Below are 21,387 nucleotides of genomic sequence, written 5' to 3'. Positions count from 1 at the left end.
TTCATATCACCTCACCAAAAAATCATTCTCAAGATCATTCAGGCTCTTAAGAAAGGGTTCAGGTTTTGTGGTGATCCTGGCCAACCTGTAGACCTAGGACTTAACGTTATATTTTGTCCTGGTGAGATAGAGACTCTTATTATGTAGCAAGAGGTTTACTCTGATAGGTTTTCTGTAAAGATCTGTATCCATTTTACCTTGATTTAAGTCTTTAGTAATCTGCATATCTAAGAAGACTGACAGGTTGAGGCTGTGGGAAGAGGTGAAATGCAGGAAGCTGGTGATTTGATTCAGTTGATAAAATCTTCTAATTTAGCACTGTCTCCTTTCCACACAATAAAGATGTCATCAATAACGTGCAGACACACTGTGATATGTTGCATGTATTCTCTGCTGATAAAAACATAATCCTCCTCCCACTTGCCTAGGGCTATGTTGGCTAGGCTAGGGGCCATAGCTGCCTCCATGGCTATACCAGTTTTTTGTTTATAGTAACTTCCATTAAACATAAAAAAAACTGTAGCTAAGCACCATATCTAAAAGTTTACCTGTTCTTTCATGTTGTGCTGGTGTGCCATTGTTGTTTTTCCTGTACGAATCAATCACTGTTTCAATACAATAATTATGTGGAAGTACAGTATATAACGATTCAACATCATTGTTAATAAAATGCTATCAGCAGCAATTGTAACATTTTTTATTTTTGTTAAAAATATCATTAGAGTATCTTATGTGTGAAATGTTCTTCTCAGTCAAAGGTTGTAACAAAAAATCCAGGTAGATGGCAGTAGCTTCAGTCAGGGAACCCCACTTGCAAACTTTACTTGCCTGTAAGGAGGGTTTACTCTATTTTTATGTGGCTTAGGGATTCTAAAGAATTTAGGAAAGTGAGGGGAAGGTGTTTGCAGATACTCAAACAAGTTAGCTGTTAACAAACCATCATCATAAAGTGCAGTCAAGGCTTGCACCAGTTGTTGTATGATGCCTTAATCTCTTCTAAAGTTAAGGATTCATAATAGTTAGTTCACAACACAATTACATTTAACAAGGCCTTACTATGTCTAAGCAATTCAGATCCTGTATCTCAGCTCAAAAAAAAAAAAATAATAATTTCTTTAGTTATACTAATTTCCTTCCCCAGTAGTCTTGACAGGATACTCTGTATGGAACTTTTAAAGTCTGCCAGCTCATTACACTCCCAAAACATATGTTCCCAGTCACTTCTTTCTTCCCCATCATACCTTCCACATTTGCCATCTACCTGAGATAAATGTTTTTGTAGTCTGCTTAGAGTATAAAAGTATCTACACAAACACTTCCAGGCAAAAATCCTAAATATTCTAAACTTTGTTGCATATTTGGAAGCCAACATATGTCCTCTCATTGTTTCTTTGTAAACTGCATATCTAATCTTTCTTCCCAGTCTTTTCAGACCACTTCTTATTGATTTCTATAGTTATCATGCAATATTTTGGGTCTATATTAGAACACCGAACTTTCAAAATTTCGAGTGTTCTAATATCGAACCCTATTAATCAAAAATTGAAAACATCGAACATACAGAACAGCAAATTTTTCCTAGGGAAAAAATTCACTGTTCCAAAACACATACACACAACACAAGCACACCAAACAAACAGCAATCCACACACATACATCTAAACTCTTACATCTAACCCTACACTAAACTATACATACACCACTAACTATCCACTTACCTTAACCCAAACCCTAACCCTAAGGTATGTCACTATCGCACAGTCATCTCACCCACGTCCTAACCCTAATTCACCTACCCCACCCTAACCCTCACGTCCACACAATCGCACACTTACCTGACCTGCGTCCTAACCCTAACACACCTAACCCGCCCTGACCCTCACGTCCACACAATCGCACACTTACCTGAACCCGACCCGTAACTTTCCACCACACAGCTGAAAATACCTAAGCAACAGAAACAGATAACCATATTCTTTCCCTAGGAAAAAATTTGGTTTTCTGTTTCTATGATAACTGGTCAATATTAGAACACTCGAAATTTTGAAAGTTCAGTGTTCTAATATAGACCCAATATTTTATATGCCCTACTAATTATCCCTTTTTAACTGCAGCATCTGTTCTAGATTCAGTTAAAAACTCAACCAGTACATGTCTTTCATTTTGGATTCCTCTATCCCTTTATCTTTGTCTATATCCTGACATCAGTTCCTAATAGGGAATGCAGTCACTAGCCTGCAATCCAAATGTGTTTTTGGCCTCTTCCTATTCTATTACATTTCCTTCTCTAATTAACTGTTTCCAATACCTGGCTCCTTTGCCAACTTCCTCCAGTACATTTCAGCCCCTCTTGTCTATTCTCTGCACCCCTAATTGCAATCATCCCTACTGGCAGAATTTTTTCTCTCCATTCTTGTAGTAGTTTAGTTCTTAGTATACGTCCTGCTACATTATGAACATTCTTAGTGACTGCCGTTATTCTCCTTAAGGATCTGCATCCAAAATCCCATTTTCCTTATTTCTTCAATAACCCCCCCCCACTTCATCATCATCCCTTTCCACTTTGAATTGTAGCTTTCTGCTTGTGTTATGTATAAGAGCTATAACTGAGTAGCTCAGAAAATATCCCTTCAAATCAGGTAATCCTAAACCTTCTTATTCTGTTGGGAGGATTAGCTTATCCCACTTGACTCTTGCCCTCTTTCCCTCCCAAATAAAATCATTTAACTCTTTATTAATTACTGTCCATAACTTCTCCTCTAGTAGATAAAAATATGCCTGACCTGTGTATAAAACTAAAGGGACAAAATATTTTTACTGTGTGTTATTTTGTTATCCATATCCATGAGCAAGAACTTCCAGTTTCTCAGTTTTTGTATTATCTTTTGTTTAGTCTCTTCCCACATTTCCTTAGCTGCTCATAACCAAATCATTTTTAATCCATACTTCATTTTATCATGTCCGCATAAATATGTGTATTGCTGGACCAATTCATGTGTGGGTTCATAGTTTATACCTGTAGCTTTTGTTTTATCTTCATTAATTTTGTATCCCAAAAAAAATGGAACTGTCTTAGAATATTCCACAAAGCTGAGATGTCCTTTTCTGGTTCAATCAGGTACAAAATACTATCATCTGCAAAGAATGCCAACTTTTCTTGAACACCGTACCAATTATATCCTTATATTTCTGAGTCTCTTATTTTCTTTGCCTGTGGTTCTAAATATAATGTAAATAACAAAAGGGTAAAGGGACACCCCTGCTTGGTTCCTCTGTTTAGACACAGCTTATCAGAGAGGAACCCTCTCACTTTGATTTTTGACTCTGATCCCTCATATAGCCTTCTAATTAACCTTGTTATTGTAACAGAAAATGCAAATGCTTCCACTGCCCTACTTATACAATCCCAGTTTACTCTGTCAGAATGTTTTCTCTGCATCAATACCTACCAGTAACAGTGGCATTTTATTACATTCTGCTTCCCACTAGATCATCATTGCTCTATTAATGTTGTCAAATATTTGCCTCCCCTCAACAAAACCACATTGGTCCATATCTATAAGTGTTGGCATCACCTTTGCCATGCTTTATCCATTATAGACACAAACACTTTATAATTATGGGTTAGAAGAGAAATGGACCTATATGAAGCTAGGTCAGATGAGTCTTTAACGTATTTAGGTATTACAGCCACCACAGCTTTTTTCCAGGATGATGGTACCTCTCCTAGTTTTGAAATACTCTTTAAACCTTCTAGATTTTTATCACTTTCTTGCCTCTTAACTTCTAAATATCCACCAGAATACTATCTGTTCCTGGAGACTTTCCTATAGATTAGTTATACATCATCATTGTTATCTCATCTTACTGTTAGTTGTTTTGCCTCATCTGCTTATAACCTTGGCATATTTAAGTATTTCAGAAATATTTCCAGTTGTGTGTTTTCTTGATTTACCCACTTCTCTGCCTTATATAAATTTTCATAAAATTTCTGAAATATCTCTAATAGCTCTACAGGGTCTCTGGTTACTTTTCAAAAAAGTTTGGAAACAACCCTTTCTACTTTCTGTTGCCCAAGTCGTTGTGCCAAAAGATTTTGTGCTCTGGAGTTATCAAAAAACAGTTGCTTAACATTAATCTTTCTAAACCCATGCATATTATATCTAGGTACTCCCATATTTTCTCTTTAGTACTCTGCAATTGTGCCTCCTCTTGTTCTGTGAAATTCCCCTTATTTTGTAATACTGTTAGCCCCTAAATACAATTCTTACTACTTTTTAACCAGATCTCTTTTTCTCCTACTTCTACCCTATTTTTAAATGCACTTTCATTTTATCCCACTCACTACCTATAACTTCTGAAGTACTTTCTGCCTTCCCTAATAGCTCCTAGATAATTTCCACTACCAATTTCTTCTCTTTTTAATGGGTAGGTTGAGAAGCACCAGTGCTTCATCTTTAGTTCATTACCCTGTATTTATTTTTAGTAATTAGTGGCACACAATCTGAAATAGTTATTGGATGTGTATCAAACTTTTCAATTAAACGGGCATGTTTCTGTGAAATATAACTTCTATTGAGTCTAGCCAAGTTACTGTTCCATGGGGAATAATATGTGAATTCTCTCAAGACTTCCTGCTTCTGAATTCACGTCTTTCATACCACATATTTTCATAAATTTCTTCAGAAATTCTGTTATAATTTCCCTTCTAGGCTCCCAGATGCATCCTCATTATTGCAAATCAAATTCCAGTCACCATACGTAAGTGATATTCCTTGCAGAAAGCTGATTATTTCCCCCACATTTTTTTAAGCTCCAAAACAGCAGTTTTAGATGGAGTATAAATACATGCCAGTGTAATCCTCATCCCTTGTCAGCAGCCTCTTACTACTAGAAATCTGCCATTATCTTTTTCCTTCTCCTATTACTACCGAGGCTCCTCTGGCATTTATTTTAAGTATTCCTCTTTTCCTTTGTCCCTGATCTATCCATCCATCCATTCACAACCCCTTTTTTCCCAATTTTGCACATGGGTTTGGGGTGCCACTTCAACAGTGACAAACATCTAGAGTTAAGGTTCACACCGCTGGTTGGCTAGCTGTGCCACAGTTGTTCTTCCATACCACACACTCACACTTAAGGCCAGTTTAGAGTATCCAATCCATCTATTGCATGTCTCTGGAATGTGGGTAGAAACCATAACACCTGTAGGAAACCCACATAAACACAGGGAGGACATGCAGAATCCACACAGGAGGCACCCCAGCCAATAATCAAACTAGGGAACCTCTTGCTGTGAGGTGACAATGCTATCTACTGCGCCACTGTGTTGCCCTTATGATAGTCTGCAGAATATCCATCTTGAAATCCTTGCTTTACCAAATTCACATGCTTAGTTCATTCCAAATGTGTATCCTGTAGCATTGCTATTTAAGTATTCTTTCCTTTTTGTCTATACCTGTGACACCACTAACAGTCCAAGATAATATGGAAAGTGTCACCACTAGGGTAAGAAGTCCTTATTCCTACCTATTATATAAGACAGCTTTTTTAATGCCTAATTCCGACTTTTGTGATACATGCACCCATTAATGTTTGGCAGGTTAATCTTTATACAGTTTTTTTCTTATCATCAAAACTGGAACATATGTCACATTTTACAAGACTTTATGTTTTAATAAAAACCCTCAAACAAGAAATCAAACAGAGCCCAAGAACACCCCCAAACGTATTAACTGAATACAAACACATAATTATGTACATCTTCAAATAATGAAGTTTAACCTTCTTAATAGGAACATTTGTGTGAAACAGACAGCTGCTAACACAAGCCCTAGTTAACCTGAAACTGAGGTTATCCATGCTATGATGCATGTTGTTGCCTCTGTTTTCACTTTCACCAAGGGGTGTCTGTTCCTTTTTATTTATTATCTTTATTCCCTCTCCCCCAGATGTGAAAACTACTTGCATACTTTCAGAAATTATTAACTTTTAGCCATAAAGAAACCAGTGTTCTAGATTTTATTGCCCTATTATCAGCTTGCCTCCATAGAAAAGTAAGAGAAAAAAGATAAATGAAGTGAAATATTTAAAAAGGAAAACTTTTCATTATATTCAATAGTTCTCATACTTACTTATTTCCACTTAAAATTTATTAGACTAAGCCAATGGTCTTAATCTAGACATTCACCTACGCAGAGGTAAGAGAAAACATATCAGCTCAACATATATTATTACATGTGGACTTTTACACCCACCTCAGCAAATCAAGATTACAGCCTATTAACTTAAACATGCTTTTGTCTAGCTTTTCTTCTCTTTTTTGCACTGCAATGCTTACATTTCCTAATACCAAAAAAGGAAGAAAAAAAAAAACAGAAGAGGAAGAAAAAATGGCATATGTCTACTTTAATAACTTCATCACATACTAGAACTAAAAATACTTTATTATAAAATATAACATTTATATTGTGAAAAGTTTCATAAAAATACTGTTAAGAAAATTTGTTTTACTTACAGTTACCTTTTTTCTTCCTCAGATTTCTTCCAAACATTAAGTACATGAAGGGAGGCAAATGTCTTTCAGTCTACACAAGTTTAACAAAGTCAACAAAGGTCCACTCTTTCCACTTATTCTTATACAGCTGTCTTTCACGAATGTGATTGATGCTTTGCAGTCTCACATTTATTCACTAATTTCCATGTTGCTGTTCTTTTTCCTTTTCATCTTCTCCTAACTCTAGATTCTGCTTCAATTCCATGGTGCCCCTGATTCTTCTGGTCAACTCCTGTGCTTTTCTACATCTCTCACGAATTTTACCTTGGAATGGTGGAAAAGGTTTCACTAGTAAAGTCTGTCTGTGTACTTTATTATCAGAAGAATGAGAAGCAGCATCCTCTTCTGCTTGATGACTCATTTTTTTGCTGGACAAAAGTTTGCATTTTCTCCTTAGCCTGTTCTGCATCCAAGAATGACTTGGATCTCCCTGGAAAACATATTCTGTAGACAGCTGGACACTACAGCTTTAATCCCACACCTGCCTTTTGGCATTCCTTGATTACTGGAATAAATTTGATTCTCTTCTACCTGGTGTACAGTGAATAATAATTTTCTAAAAACATTCTACTGATTTCAGTTTTTAGTACTTTGCTATTTTCCACAGTTTTATCAGTCACTGTCAACTCTTTCTGCTGGTAGGTTTACTTTTTTATTAATAAGGGTCTTGGTTGCTTTCTCATGGCCATAATTGGAACATACACACAGTGTGCCCTTTCAATTAACAGTTAGCTGTGGAATACCTGTCCATTTGCTTATTTGTGCCTTCATAAAATCAATATAGTCTGTTCCTTCTAGTTCCTCAGGTACAACAGAAAACCTTAGATTTCCCCTATGTGCTCTGTCCTCTAATTCTACCATTTTGTGAAACATCTCTTCTTGAGCAGTCTCATACTCAGCCAGCCTTTTTTTCATTCCATCTTCCGATTACTGGAAGCCATGTCTTCCACCAAAGCTGTAGCTTGAAATGCTTTTTGTTGAACAGCTGCAAGATACTTCCCAGTCAGTGTATTCTCTTCACCTTTTCTAGTTGATTTTCTTTCAGGTTCTCTCAGTTTCTTCATTGCAGGCATCTAGGCAGTGTACTTACTAGTTAGTAACTGAATTTTACTCAAAGTGACAGTATCTTGGCTGCGGTTTCTTAGTTTCTGTTTTCACACTGGGAGAGCTGATGTCAAGCTGTTGATTGATGTGCAGCCATCTTGGACATGTAAAAAAGTAATTCATGATACTGCTTGAAGGTCAGCACTTTCAACAAATTCAGATATAACTAACTACCTTATGATCTGCTTAAAAATAAAGAAAAAAGATCCCAAAAATGAGTGGGAAAATAAGAGTACACTGGAATTCCAAACTTTCCTAAAAAATAAGAAATAAAGAGCTTGTCATGACATAAATGAATGCACTTCTGTTGCTTGTCAAAAGGATTCTCAATTCAAGTTTTCTGCACTTCATTATGGAACTCAGTGTATCTTTTGCACAAGGGCAAAGTCTCTCCAGCTAGCAGACTAAATGATAGAAATCACTGAAATTTGTGAACTGCTGCAACTAAGGGGGGTAAGCAATTTGGGAACAAACTCAACTTTCCTTGTGACAAATGCAAGTAGTTTTAGAAGAAGCAGATACAGATGCAGGGAAATCTAATGTTTCTGTTTCAACCAAGTCGCTGACTCCCATCTCTACATCAAACAAGTGAAAGAACAAAAAACTGTTTTCTCATCTCTGAAATGTTCACAGCACCTAGAGTGCGGGTATAAAAAAAGCTTATATAAAGGATAAATAAATGTTAGAAGTACAAAAATATAGTTAAAATATTATAGAATTTACACAGCCATTTAAATTTCTTACTCAGCCATTGACTGGTCAGTAATGGGATAACAGTTCAAGTCCAAGAAAACCTACATTGAGGAGGTATGGGACTTAACTGATACAAAGGGCTTAAATTTTTACACATGAAATGATGTCATTTAGACATCTGCTTTGGGTCTTTCTAAATCAAATGGCTACAGAACCCCAAGACTGTCTATTCCATTTAATTATCTTTGGTAGTTAACAGGTTTGCAAAACCTAGTATTTGAAGGGGATAAAAAAAATAGGACAGAATTGTTTCTCAAGTTTGTTGGCATAAAAGTATAGGAATGCTGTTACATGTAACCAGGGCTGAGCCTGCAATTGGTCATATTATGATCAGTGCTCTAACTTGATAAACAAATACAGATAAATGCTGTTGCCAGACTCTAAGCACTACTGCTAAACACTGTGTCATGGATTTCCAGTTCAGAACAACAAAAAGCAAGGGAAATGTGTTAACATTGATCTCTTTTATATTATGTAATGCAGATGAGCAACACAGCTGTTTGTGTCTCAGAATTTAAACCCCTAAATTATGAAAATGAATTTTCAGAGCATAATTATTGGTACTCCAAGCTGTGGTGATTTGCTGTAAGAATAAGGGGTTGTGGGTGGCAAAGTCCCCTACACGGGAAGTCTAGGGTAAAGCTGACCACAGATAAAAGACATCAAAAATTATTTTCATTGTGGAGTGTCTCAAAATTCTACATTTCTGAATGCAAGAATCTGAAATATGATACTTTATCCAGTAAAGCAGTACAAGAGTTTACTGGCCAGTTCACTTACCTGGTTAACAAACAGACAGACAAAACAAAACAAACAAATAAGAATGGGGTCTGGCCTCAAAGCCAAAACAGTCTTGATATTATCTAAGATGTAACCTGAGAACTGTCTATACTGATCATCTCAGATTCACAGGATGCCAGAATTTGAGGACAGCTAAGACTGCCTGTTCCACTTAGTTCTGAAAAGGAGTCCTACTGGCATAGGGAATCTACAAAACTTAGCAGAGAACCATCCTTCATCTGGTCTTAATCACGTTTTTCTGCTTTTATAGGTTCATAGATGTTTACTAGGCTAATGACCACAAGGGCCTTTTTAGCCTAGCCATGCATCCCAAATCTCTGACAAGTTCTGATACCCTTGATAAGTGTAAGCATGGGCCTGGGAGATGAACCATTTACAGGTAACCTGTTTGCATTAGAGATAGATTTACGCCAGAAATGTAGGAAATGAAAGCAGGAACCCAGTCCTTTTTTATTGTTTTTTCAAGTTCCAGATACTTTGATATGTTTGTAAGTTTTAGAAGAGTTAATCTTGAACTGCAACGAGTGTGAACTATTTAAGTGCTTGGTTTTAAATAGGGATTAAATATGGTGTTTATCAGAAGTAGAAAAAACATTTTTTATTTGTATAAAAGGCAGCAAAACAGAAAGAGTAGAGTTCTGTCATTCGGTGTCACTAGCAAACAGAAATTACATCAGCATAGCAAAGAACAATTATTCCAAGAGTCTGTACTTTTTCCTACTGTTTTTATTCATGACATTTGCCCACCTCCCATAGCCATTGCCATGTTAAAAGAGTTATGCATTGCAAGACCAGCAAAATCTTATCTCGGCAAGAAATTATATCAAATAAAGTTCTAAATCTTATCTCCCAGATGCTGAAGTTCTACATCTTTACAAATAAATTACTGTGTGAATTGGAAACTTCTAGGCAACAGGGTCTTAGAAACAGTACCCAAGTAAACAAAGCAAAACATTTAAAGTAAACAGGAGTTTAAAAGCAAAACCTAATAAGACAAAATTAAAGTGTAGTCACTTTGTAAATAAAAAAATATCTGGTTTTATGTCTCTTAGAAAAGTTGGCCAATGTGGCCAGAATTCCAATGGCCACCACTCCAACCCAGCAGTCATGAAGCCCACAAATGATGACCTAGAAATTGCCAAGGAGGAGAAAGAACTGGACTACAGTGGCTTTGTGAGAATGGTAAGGCAGGAGTGCATCCATCCAACTGTACTTCTACACAGTTTTTATGTCATTCTGGCACTACTGAGTTTTTCAATTGAAACAACAATGGAGACTAAACAGAATGTTGGGAACCTCTTCAGAGCTAAACACACAATAGGGAGGCATGTGACCAAAAGGGGTGTGGCTTCTAATTTAAGATTCCATTGTTATAAGAACAAAATCAAGGGAAGATAGTGACAGGGAGGAAAGGAGCTTCCCATTTTCCATGGCTAGAGAGGACAGCTATGCCCCCAGTCTCAAAAGGGACTATCTTGTACCCAGGAAGAGTTCCATAGTTTCAGGTTTTGATTAGAATTCATTATTGACAGCAGTTATTAAACGGGTTGTCAGTAACAAATGAAATATCGTAAAACGGAATCAGGATCTGATCAGCAAAGTAGGGGTAACCTCTACATTTGTGTACAATAAAAATGCTAGCCTTAAAAGCATGGGGTTTGCATCATGATAAGATACATGAGTACCAGTCCATACATAATATTCCTACTTTAGATCGGTGTTTTATGTGGGCCAAAGCACAGTTTATTTTCAACTTCATATGTAGTGTGTACCTTGCCTTTTGTGACAGCTATGAAGCATTCTATGTTGGTAGAACATTTCGTAAGCTAGCACAGTGGATATAAAACGTGTTTACACTATCCAAAATAAAAGGAACACAAATGCTCTCTTCAAACATTCAGCAGTTTGCAATAATTTCATAAAGATTTTCTTTTTTTGTTTTGGACCATGTGAACCTGTATGATCACAAGGGGTGATGTGGAAACAGTTGTGGACATTAAAGAACTCTGTTGACAACTATGCAAACATTCCACCTTGATTAAATAATTCCACCAGTATCAACTGTATCCTGAAAAAAAGGCTGCCAAATTGTAATCCTGTTAGTTTTGAAAATATTCTAAATATTTTTATCGTTTTTGCAGTGCTGGATGACGTGGTCTGTCAAAAGGGATTTTTAAGTATTGTATGCTTCATCATTTTTTTTTTATTCTAAAGACATCTTGTAATAGACAAAAGTGTTTAATAACACCCTAGCTATGGTTCCTCTTGTGGAGTGTTACTTGTTTTATTTTGCAGTGGTTGTAAATAACTTCATCTTACATTTTGTACAGTTCCATAAACTATACTAAATGTACATGCTAATTTCCTTAGAATCTCAACTGTAATCTAAATATTATCTGTATGCACCTATGAATGGCTCCATATCACAGTTGTTTATTTTTCATTCTTTGTATCATTCTGTTACATTGTGTGCTCTAGGCTGAGCCTGAAAATAGTTCAAAGGGATAAGTATTCTAGCCTAGTCAGCACTTAAATAAATAAATAAAAAATACCAAAGTAGTTAGCTGTGTATACACTTCTAAACTGAACAATAAAAGGAGGTTAGTAATAAATGGGAAGAAAGGCATATCCATTATTAACTTGTACTAGGTAAATGGGATCAAGGTAAGGGACAAAATGAAGGCAATAACTTAGATTTTCCAAAGAAGTGCAATATAGTTGATTATGTCATGTTATCATATTTTAAAATATCATAAATATAAAACCACAGGTGGATGTTTTAGCATATTGGAGTTGCGTTATTTTGAATTTTTATTCGTGGGCAGTGTTTTGAGTCTCAGTTAGTGTTTATTATTGCTCTCCTGTAGTCACTGTGCTTTGTTTTCAGGTCATGGGACTTAGAGACAAAGTAACATTTTCCATTTTCTGTTAGCATGTGTGATCTTTAAGGTCTAATTTTCCTTCCCGAAAAGACAAAATACTGACGACCACAATACTGAGACCAAAATCATGAATCAGGTAGGTATTCTTACAGCAAGTGAATACTTGCCCAAAACAACAGTAAATAACAGCATACCACCTAAAACCCTCCTAGGTGGGGTGCTACATCCCCCCCTAATTCCATGCACCCCCCCCTAACTGTATATACCAACTCCAGGATTGCACTACAGTGGAGAAATGGCATAATCCCCGCACTGGACAAGTATTAACTTGCCCTGAGAATACTTACGTGATTCATGATTCCATGTTTTGTGATTTTCATCTCAAACTTGTGGTCTCCTAAGCCTTCTCCTTTTCAAAGCAGGTTTAATTGGTAAGTAGGCACTGACACCTGGAGATTTGTATGCCTGCAGCCTGCCTATCCAGCACATTTCTGCTTTTTCTACTAAATTGTTAACATCGCCCCCTCTCTTGTTGTTACCTATACGCTGTATTACCCTAAAATAAAAAGAATGCCCTTCATTCTCTTTAATATGGTTAAAAAGGGTTTTTTTTTTTTTTTGCATCCTGCTGCCTAATGTCACTCAAATGTTTGGACACCCTCTCCTTTAGCTGTCTCCTGGTTTTACCCACATGGAAGGAGTCACAGAGGCCACAAGTAGCAATATACACTATGTTCCTACTAGTACAATCTGCATACCCATCAAAATAATATTCTTTCTTCTGTTGTATATGTAAAAATACATTTCCTTTATAAATAAATTTACAACAAGTACATCTGCGATATGGGTGGGTGCCTTTTCTTTGTGAAACTACAGAGTAACAGTTCACATTTTTATCACATAGAAACAGCTTAAGATTCCAGTTGTTTCTAAAGGCAAAGCAAGGCACCTCCCCTACAATCCCTTTCATTTCCTCATCTGACATCAGAATCTTCCAGTTATTCCTAATCACATTACAAATCCCCTTAATGTCACTAGAGTATGTAAGGACCATTATAAGATCCTTACCATCTTCTCTGTGTGAAAACTCTTCCATATGATTTCTCCCTATATAAATACGGTTTCCCTATGTCCTCTCTTATATCCTGTATTTGTCTTTGTGCAGTGGTCGCTTCACCTTGCTGGACAATGTCTTTATTTTATGAGGAGGAAGCACTGAACAGCTGCATGCTTTTGTTGCATATTTAGAAACTACTACTGACTTTTTATGTTTCACAATGCAACATAGTACTGAAAGCATTGATTTTCTCAACATTAGATTGAAATAGGACACTGTGTCTGGGGAAATACACACTGCCCTCTATCGGAAGGAGTGTTGCAAAAATAGTATTCTGCATAGATCTAGTATGCACCCTGGGCATGTTCATAGGAATGTCCTAAAGGGACAATTCCTTAGAGCATCTAGACTTCACACCCAAGGGGAAGAGTTTCTTGAAGCGGCTGAAACCATGGGGAACAATGTTTTGAGGAGAGGGTACAAACAAGAAATCAGCCAGAAATGAAGCTGAAGGCAGTTGCTACGTCTGTAAATACTCTGAGTTGCTTCTTCATCAGGCAGCAGGAAAATGCTGAAGAAAGCTTCACTCTGACTCTACAGGGCTGTGGGAGGGAGCCAGAGCTTTTGGAACCTGGACGGTTGTTGTGTCCTGGTCAGCTGGTTGGGACACAATCCATAGAGCCTAAAGGCTACTACAGCAGTGAGAATGATGAAAGAATATTTGTATAAAATCTTAGCATAACCATAGATGTCTTTCTCTTTTATATGCTGCAGTATTCATAACATGAGTCCACTGCCAGCTGACTTGTACGTCTGGCTAGTATACAAAAGTCTAATGCTACTGTGAGGTACGTGCGATGTCGCGCAGAAGGTACATCGGTCATAAAAATGACATTGGGTAAAAAGCAGATGTCAGCACGTACCACACCTCAGAAATGAATGCTGCAGAAGCACCAGCCTGATCCTAGGTGAGGAATACATGCCACCAGAAACCAAGCAAGCATCAGGGAGAAGGTGACGGGGGGAATAATACTATTGTACATACTTCTATTCATATGCTGCAGTACTCAAAACATGAGGGAGAATACCAAAGCTCATAAAGAAGAATTGGGTGGAAGAGCAGAAACAGTCTCCACAAACCCATGCAGAAAAGCCCTGGCAAAACCAGCTCTGGACCTGGAAATGACATCTAACTTGTAGAGTTTCGTGACGGTATGAACAGAAGGCCAGGTAGCTGCTTCCAGGATAGAGCAAGTGTCCAAGCCTTTAAAGAAGACATCTGAGGAAGACACTGCTCTAGTGCAATGTGCCCTAATAGGTGAGGGGAGATTCTTTCCATAAGTCACATAACAGAAGAAAATAGTTTTGAAAATCCAAGTGGAAATAGTCTGCTTGGAAACAGGCTGGTCCAGGGCCCTTGGGTGATAGGAAACAAACAGGGAGTCAAATTTCCAAACTGGTTTGGTTTTATCCAAGTAATATCTGAGTTGCCTGTGCAAATCTAAAGTGGGTCTATATTATGTTGCCGAAATCGTATTCCGGCGAACACCTATTCACCGACACCTAATCAGCGATTCCCTGAATTTACTAAGGGCAAGGAAATACTTGCCTGAAGAACAACAGAGCAACATCTATGTCAATTGAACCCACCGAATGTGGGGGGCTTTCTCCCCTCACCCCTCAACTATATATATATATATATATATATATATATATATATATATATCACCTCTGAGATCGTACTACAGTGGAGAAAAGGGCAAAGTTCTGTTGTTAGCCAGCTACGTCCTTGCCCTTATTAATTCAGTGAATCGCTGAAGCAATTTTTGCTGATTAGGTGTTGGTAAACAGGTGTTCACCGGAATACGATTTCGGCGACGTAATATAGACCCTATAAAGTGAGTAGGATCCTCCCACTACAGGATTGAGGAGAAGGGAAAAAAGTTGGAAGATTGATGGACTGACTGAATTATAACTCATTTACCACCTTGGGCATAAAGGAAGGGTTAGTGCAAAAGGAAACCCAATCCCTGTGAAAAAACATGAAGGGGGAAGAAGACATCAGAGCCTGTAACTCAGACACCCCTCTGGTAGAAGTAATGGCCACAAGGAGTGTTTTCCAGGTGCAGTGTTGCAAAGAAGCAGAACTTGCTGGCACAAATGGGGCCAGGGTAGGTTTTTCAAGGACAAAGCTGAGATTCCAAGGAAGAGGGCCTGGTTTCTTTGGTGGTCTGATGTAAAGGACACCTTTTAAGAAGAGTTTAACTTCCAACCTGGAAGCTAAAGGGGGAGACATAGGTAGACATGCAGAGACAGCAGATGGATGAGCTTTTACTGAGGAGTGTGAGAGCCCATTCTTCAATCATTCACACAGGTAGGACAGAACTACTAGAACAGCCACTAGTAGTGGTTGTAAACCCTTTTAAAAACACCAGATGCAAAACATTTTCCATTTGGAAACATAGGATTTCCTAGTTATGGGTTTTCTGGTCTCCTGCAGAATGTGTAGCACAGCCTCAGAAAAAAGGTGTCTGAAGGGAATCAAAACCCTATCACCCACAGGGTCAGTTGTAGAGTTGACATCTGTGGATGTACTAAAGTTTCCATGTCCTGTGAGAGTAGGTCCATTCTGTGGGATAGCTTGTGGTGATTGCCCTTGGCTAAATGCAGAAGAAGGGGGAACCAATGCTGTCTTGGCCAAAAGGGAATCACCACTAAGATTTTTGACTGCTCCTACTGGATTTTCAACAGGACCTTTTAGAGAAGTGGGAAGGGTGGGAATGCATAAAGAAACATCCCCTTCCAGCAGAAAGATAGGGCATCCACCTTCCATGCCAAAAGATCTGGAGCCCTGGCACAGAAGTTGGGAAGTTGTCTGTTCATGGGGGAGGCAAAGAGATCTTACCTGAGGTATACCCCATTGATGGAACATGTCCAGAAACGCATCCCTGTGCAACATCCATTCATGGAATTGAGTCATGGACCTGCTCAATGTGTCTGCCACAACATCCTGAGTCAAGGTCAAGGGAATATAAACCACCTGGAGGAAGAGTCGACTTTGGACAGCTAACTCCCAGGCCTGTAAAGCCAGTCTACACAGGATGTAGGACTTCGTCCCTCCCTGTTTGTTGACATACCAGAGGACCATGGTATTGTCTGTAAATCATCTGGGGAAAGAAGAGGTTTGAAGATTTGTAGAGTGAAGTTCAGGGCCCTCATGTCTTTTATACTGATGTGCTCCCTTTTCTGGGCTGGAGACCAGACATCTCTGACCATCCATGAGTCCAAGTTGCTCCCCATCCCATGTCTGAAGCATCCTTGTACAGCTCCTGAGTGGGAAGAGGTGGTTGCAAGGGTAAGCCTGGGTTCCTTGCAACCTGTTGGATCCTCCAATGTAACTCCTTTTTTATGGCAAGGCAGGAGTAGGATAACAAACTCCAGAGGATGGGAGTGTTGCATCTGTATTGTTCTCAAGAACCATTGGAATTTCCTCATGTGTAACTTGGCTAAAGGGAGCATGGGAATAGTGGGTGCCATGAACCCAAGGAGGCGAAGATACTCCCTGACAGTCAGGGATTGCAGAGGCAAGAGGTCCTGGAAGTAGGAGGTGATGGACAGGACCTTTTCTGGAGGTAAGGAAGCCAGCATCCTGTATTATTGGATCCTGCAGCCAAGGAAGATGTGATCTTGGGAAGGGACTAGAGTAGATTTCTGGAAACTGATCATGAGCCCTAGACCCTCCAACAGTGACACCATGATGGAGAGGTTCTCCTGAAGGATGTCTGCAGTCTAAGCCTGAAAAGATCTGTAAGCCCTGTAGCCTGCAGAAGTCTATGACAGGAGCTAAGCATTTTGTGAAGACCCTCGTGGCCATAGACAATCCAAAGGGCAAGGCAAATAATTGAAAACCACCCCTACAGTGCCTTTTTAGGCAAATTTCCAAAGACCAAATTATCGCCGTAACAGATATAAATAAATGCAATCTGAGGGTCATGCTGCTCAACACTAGAAGTCTAAATCTCAAGATGCACTTGCTCAAAGCACTCCTCAAAATGGAGAAAATCGACATTTGTGCTATAACAGAGACCTGGTTTAAAGCAGCAGAAAGCACACCTGCTCTTCCAGGCTATACCTCATTTCACACCTTTTGGCCCCAGAACATGAACCAAAGCTCCAAAGGCAGTGGTATCTCCATATTCATAAAGGATATGGACACCTCCAGACTAGTAGCCCAGCATAACACATCTGAGATACTTCAGGTACAACTAACATTCGGTAAGATGGCAATTCAGTTCATAGCCTGCTATAGGTCCCCAACCATGTCCCAAGACTCTCACCCCATGTTCCTAAGCACACTGGAAGCTATTAGTGTCCAAACCAACAATCCATGGATGTGTTCTACATGAACTACAAAGTGAAATGGCACCACATCTGCGTGCCCTGTTCAATCACAGCCTCACCCCAGGCTTTGTCCTTAGCAAATGGTGCACTGCTACAGTCATCCCTCTCCATAAAGGGGGAGTGACTACAGACCATGGGAATTATCGCCCCATTAGCCTGACAAGTCTGATATGTAAGGCTATGGAGCACATCATCACGGACCCAAATTAACAAGGATATAGGGAATCTCCAAACTCTAGATCCCATGCAATTTGGTTTTGTGAAAGGTAGATCATGCCTGCTCAACATGACTGACTTCTTTGAGTCAGTCACCAGAGGTGTGGATGAGGGCAAGGCATTTCATACAGCCTACCTCAATCTGGCCAAGGTATTTGATACCATTTCCCATGCAGGAATTATTGATAATCTCACCAAACTAGGCATCAACCCCTAGATCACTGGGTGGGTTACAGAATGGCTCACAGACAGAACCCACAGTGTGAAAGTAGCGGACTCCAAGTCAGACTGCCGACCAGTCATGAGTGGAGTCCCACAGGGATCAGTCCTGGGTCCTCTCCTGTTTGGCATCTACTTCTCAGAAGTCCAGGCCAACACAGAGGGACTCTGGCTGACCAAGTTTGCAGACAACTGCAAGGTGGGAGCCATTATTAACTCCCCAAGTGATGTAGACATCCTACAGAAAGGCCTAATTGAGACCAATGACTGGTGTTGAAACCATGGCCTTAAGCTTATTGCCAAAAAATGCCTTGTCATTCTCTTTGGGAAAAACTCAGTTTCCACTAATTACCACATAGATGGGAGCCCACTGAACATGTTATAAGAGATCTGGGGGCACAGGTTGACAGCAATCTCTCCTATGACCACCACACTGCCAATGTGGTCAGAATGTCCTTCTATGTGGCACATCTCCTTACCAAGGGTTTAGCATCCAGGAAGAAAGAGAGCATCATCTCTCTCCATTCTTCCCTCATTAGGCCAGTCATCAAGTATAATGCCCCATTTGGCATGTACCTCACTAGACACATGCAACCGCTGGAAAGGCCACAAAAGTACCTCATGAAGAGGATCCCAGGCCTTAAACACATGTCCTACATGGACAAACTCAAAAAACTCCAGCTATTCTCTGTCTCATATTGTCTACTAAGAGGCGATCTCTGCTTGACTTACAAAGCCATGTCTGACCCAGCTCTGTTAGAAATGCTACATCTAAAGAAATCCCAATCCCTCCACACCACACACTCCAGAGATCTCAACCTCATTACCACAATCAACAGAACATGGTGGAGGGACAGGTTTATAACCCAGAGACTGCCCATGCTCTGGAACAGACTTCCCATACATGTAAAGCAGAGCACCTCAATGGGCCTCTTCAAAAGAAATCTTGATGAGTGGATGGGAGCTAGAAAGTTCATCCTGGGCATCACTCCAGTGGCTCTGCTTGATGGAGGCACTGGGAACTAATGTCGCGCAGCACGATGCCAGGGCACTTCTATGGGCTGAGCTTGTAAAGGCTACAGGGCCATTAGTCTACTACACACCTATGAACCTATGAAAATGTGAGGAAGCAATAGCAAATCGAAGAAATCTCCTGAAATGAAGATGAATGGGAATAGGAAGATAGGCATCCTTGATGTCCAAGGACACCATAAAGGCTTGAGGAAGGATGCAAGGTGGGTAAGGTCAACATACTAAAGGTGGGAACCTTCAGAAAGGTATTTAAATGGGATAGGTCTAGAATGGGTCTCTAAAGACCATCTTTTCTGGGTACCAGGAACATCCTGGAGTGGAACCCTTTTCCTACTTAGGAGGTCAGCAGTACTTGAATAGTGGCTTGAGATAGGAGGTTGGAAATGACCTGGGGAAAGAGTTCCAGTTGTTCTTTTGGAGGTTGTGGAATACCCCTGAAGGGGAGAGGAGTCTTCCACACCATAAAGTATCCTTGCAGGATGATGGATAGGACCCAAAAGTCCTGAGTTATCTGTTTCCAGCAGAGAGAGAAAGAGATAAGCGAAGGGAGAGAGGTGTTAATGGTCCAGTAGGCGGGTAGTCACTGACTACCTGACTTAGCCTGAAAGGGCTGTTTCTGTGTGGGAGTACAGGAGGTGGATTTAGAGGAAATTTGTTTCCTGGTACCTCTCTTACCTTTGGAAAATTGTGGCCTGGTAGATCTTCTAACAAAGGTTGTCTTGGTAAAGTAGTTACTCTAAAACCTGGGAACTGGGGAAACAAAAATATGCTTCAGGTTTTGCAGCTCCTTGCCCTTCTCCTGTAGTGACTTAAAGAGTTCTGCAGCAGAGGTACCAAACAATGCCTTGTTGTCCAAGGGGGCATCCATGATTTTTGTGTTAATGTCATCACGCAAAGGTTGGAGCCTGAGCCAGGAATACCTCCTCAGGACTGACCCAGATGCAGCAGCTCTAGCTGATGCCTCCACGGCATTATAGCTACACTTTATGGAATGCCGTGTAACCTGAGCTGAGGAGTTAAGGATGGAGGAAAGCTTAGCCTTAGTGGGAGAGTCACAAAGCTCAGAGAGTAATTTGCCAGCGTCCAAGAGAAGGGCCAAAAAATATCTGGTCATATGGGTCCAACAGTTAATGGCTCTGAAAGCCAGAGTAGATAAAGTATAAACCTTTTATCCTATTCTCTCCATGCCTTTGCTCTCCTTATCTGAGGGGAGCAGGGAAGTGGATGGTAGCATCTTGCAGGTCTTGTCTGCAGAAGCTGAGATGGTAGTAGGGTCTGCAGAGGGGCACTTGAATAGGAATTTGGAGTCCTACAGCACTTATCTTGCCTTTTGGGGACTAGAGGTTGAGAATCAGGGCATTCTGAAGAAGCACCAAACGCATCTAGGAAGGCTGGCAGAACAGGAGGTATCTCATTACAGCCAAGTGACGTCTCCACGCGTTTCTGCAGTTACCTCCTACTGCGCCTCTAGGCGTCAAATATTGCCTGTTCAAATTTGCATTAATAATTCCAAAACCATGCTACATACAAGATATCAGAATATTTTATCTTGAAGCATACATGATGGCAAACACAACTGTACTGATATATGACATCTGTCAGTTAGTATTTGGTAGAACTGTAAGGTGATAACTTCATTTTTTAAAGACTGAAGCCACACCCACTGGGAGTTAAAGGTACACATTTCAAAGAGCTCTACTGGAGGGAATGAGGTATGGCAGATGGGGAAAAGGAGTCCATTTGCAGCAGATTATAGTACCCTTTTTTTTGGATGTCTGATACCTGACAACAATCCCATCTGAAAAACTCCCCCATCTTAAGAATTGTTTCCCCAAATGAGATATCCTCCCTTGGGGAATCAGTGCCATTAGATTCTTCTTCTGGGGAGGCATAACCCAAAGAGGAAGAAATTTGGGCTGAATAAGCCAAAGATTCATCCCATGAGGAGTCCTCATTATCTGAGGAAAACTCCTCTTTTGAGGAGTAGAGGGAGGAATGGAAGGAGAAGGGAGAGAGGGAGAGATGAGTACTGTCTCAGTGCCATAGACGTGTCGAACAGGCCTTGGGAAAAGATCTGCCAATCTGGTGGTTGGTCCAGAGGAACAGGAAAAACATGTTTTGTCTTAATTTTTTTCTTTGTGGGAACCACCATTTGGTGGAAGGTGGATGGGCCTGACGTCAGCCTACACTCTACAATGTTGCTAGGAACATCCTCTCGTACTATGATCTGAGTAATGCCACATGGGCCTTCAGTCACAGCAAGCTGTGGTTCCCTCCCTAGGCCCAAATTGGACCACTTATGTTTCCCTTGAAGACGTGCTGGTAGGGTCCTTCATGGTCTCCACACCAGAACCTGTCAAGGGACT

At 39.8% G+C, this 21,387-nt stretch overlaps 1 protein-coding gene across 2 annotated transcripts in view; it reads right to left on the bottom strand.

Moving 5' to 3' along the window:
• The window catches only part of CCHR11.PART0H3orf20 (chromosome chr11.part0 C3orf20 homolog), a 2,050,812-nt gene that overhangs the window by 1,031,322 nt on the left and 998,103 nt on the right, over positions 1–21,387 (bottom strand). The gene's annotated exons all lie outside the window — the stretch shown is intronic.

This window comes from Protopterus annectens, chromosome 11.part0, assembly GCF_019279795.1.
Source record: "Protopterus annectens isolate FY-2018-M chromosome 11.part0, PAN1.0, whole genome shotgun sequence".
In the NCBI taxonomy this organism is placed as follows: domain Eukaryota; kingdom Metazoa; phylum Chordata; order Ceratodontiformes; family Protopteridae; genus Protopterus; species Protopterus annectens.
The sequence above is the reverse complement of the archived record's forward strand: the minus strand, read 5'-3'. Positions and strand labels throughout refer to the sequence as shown.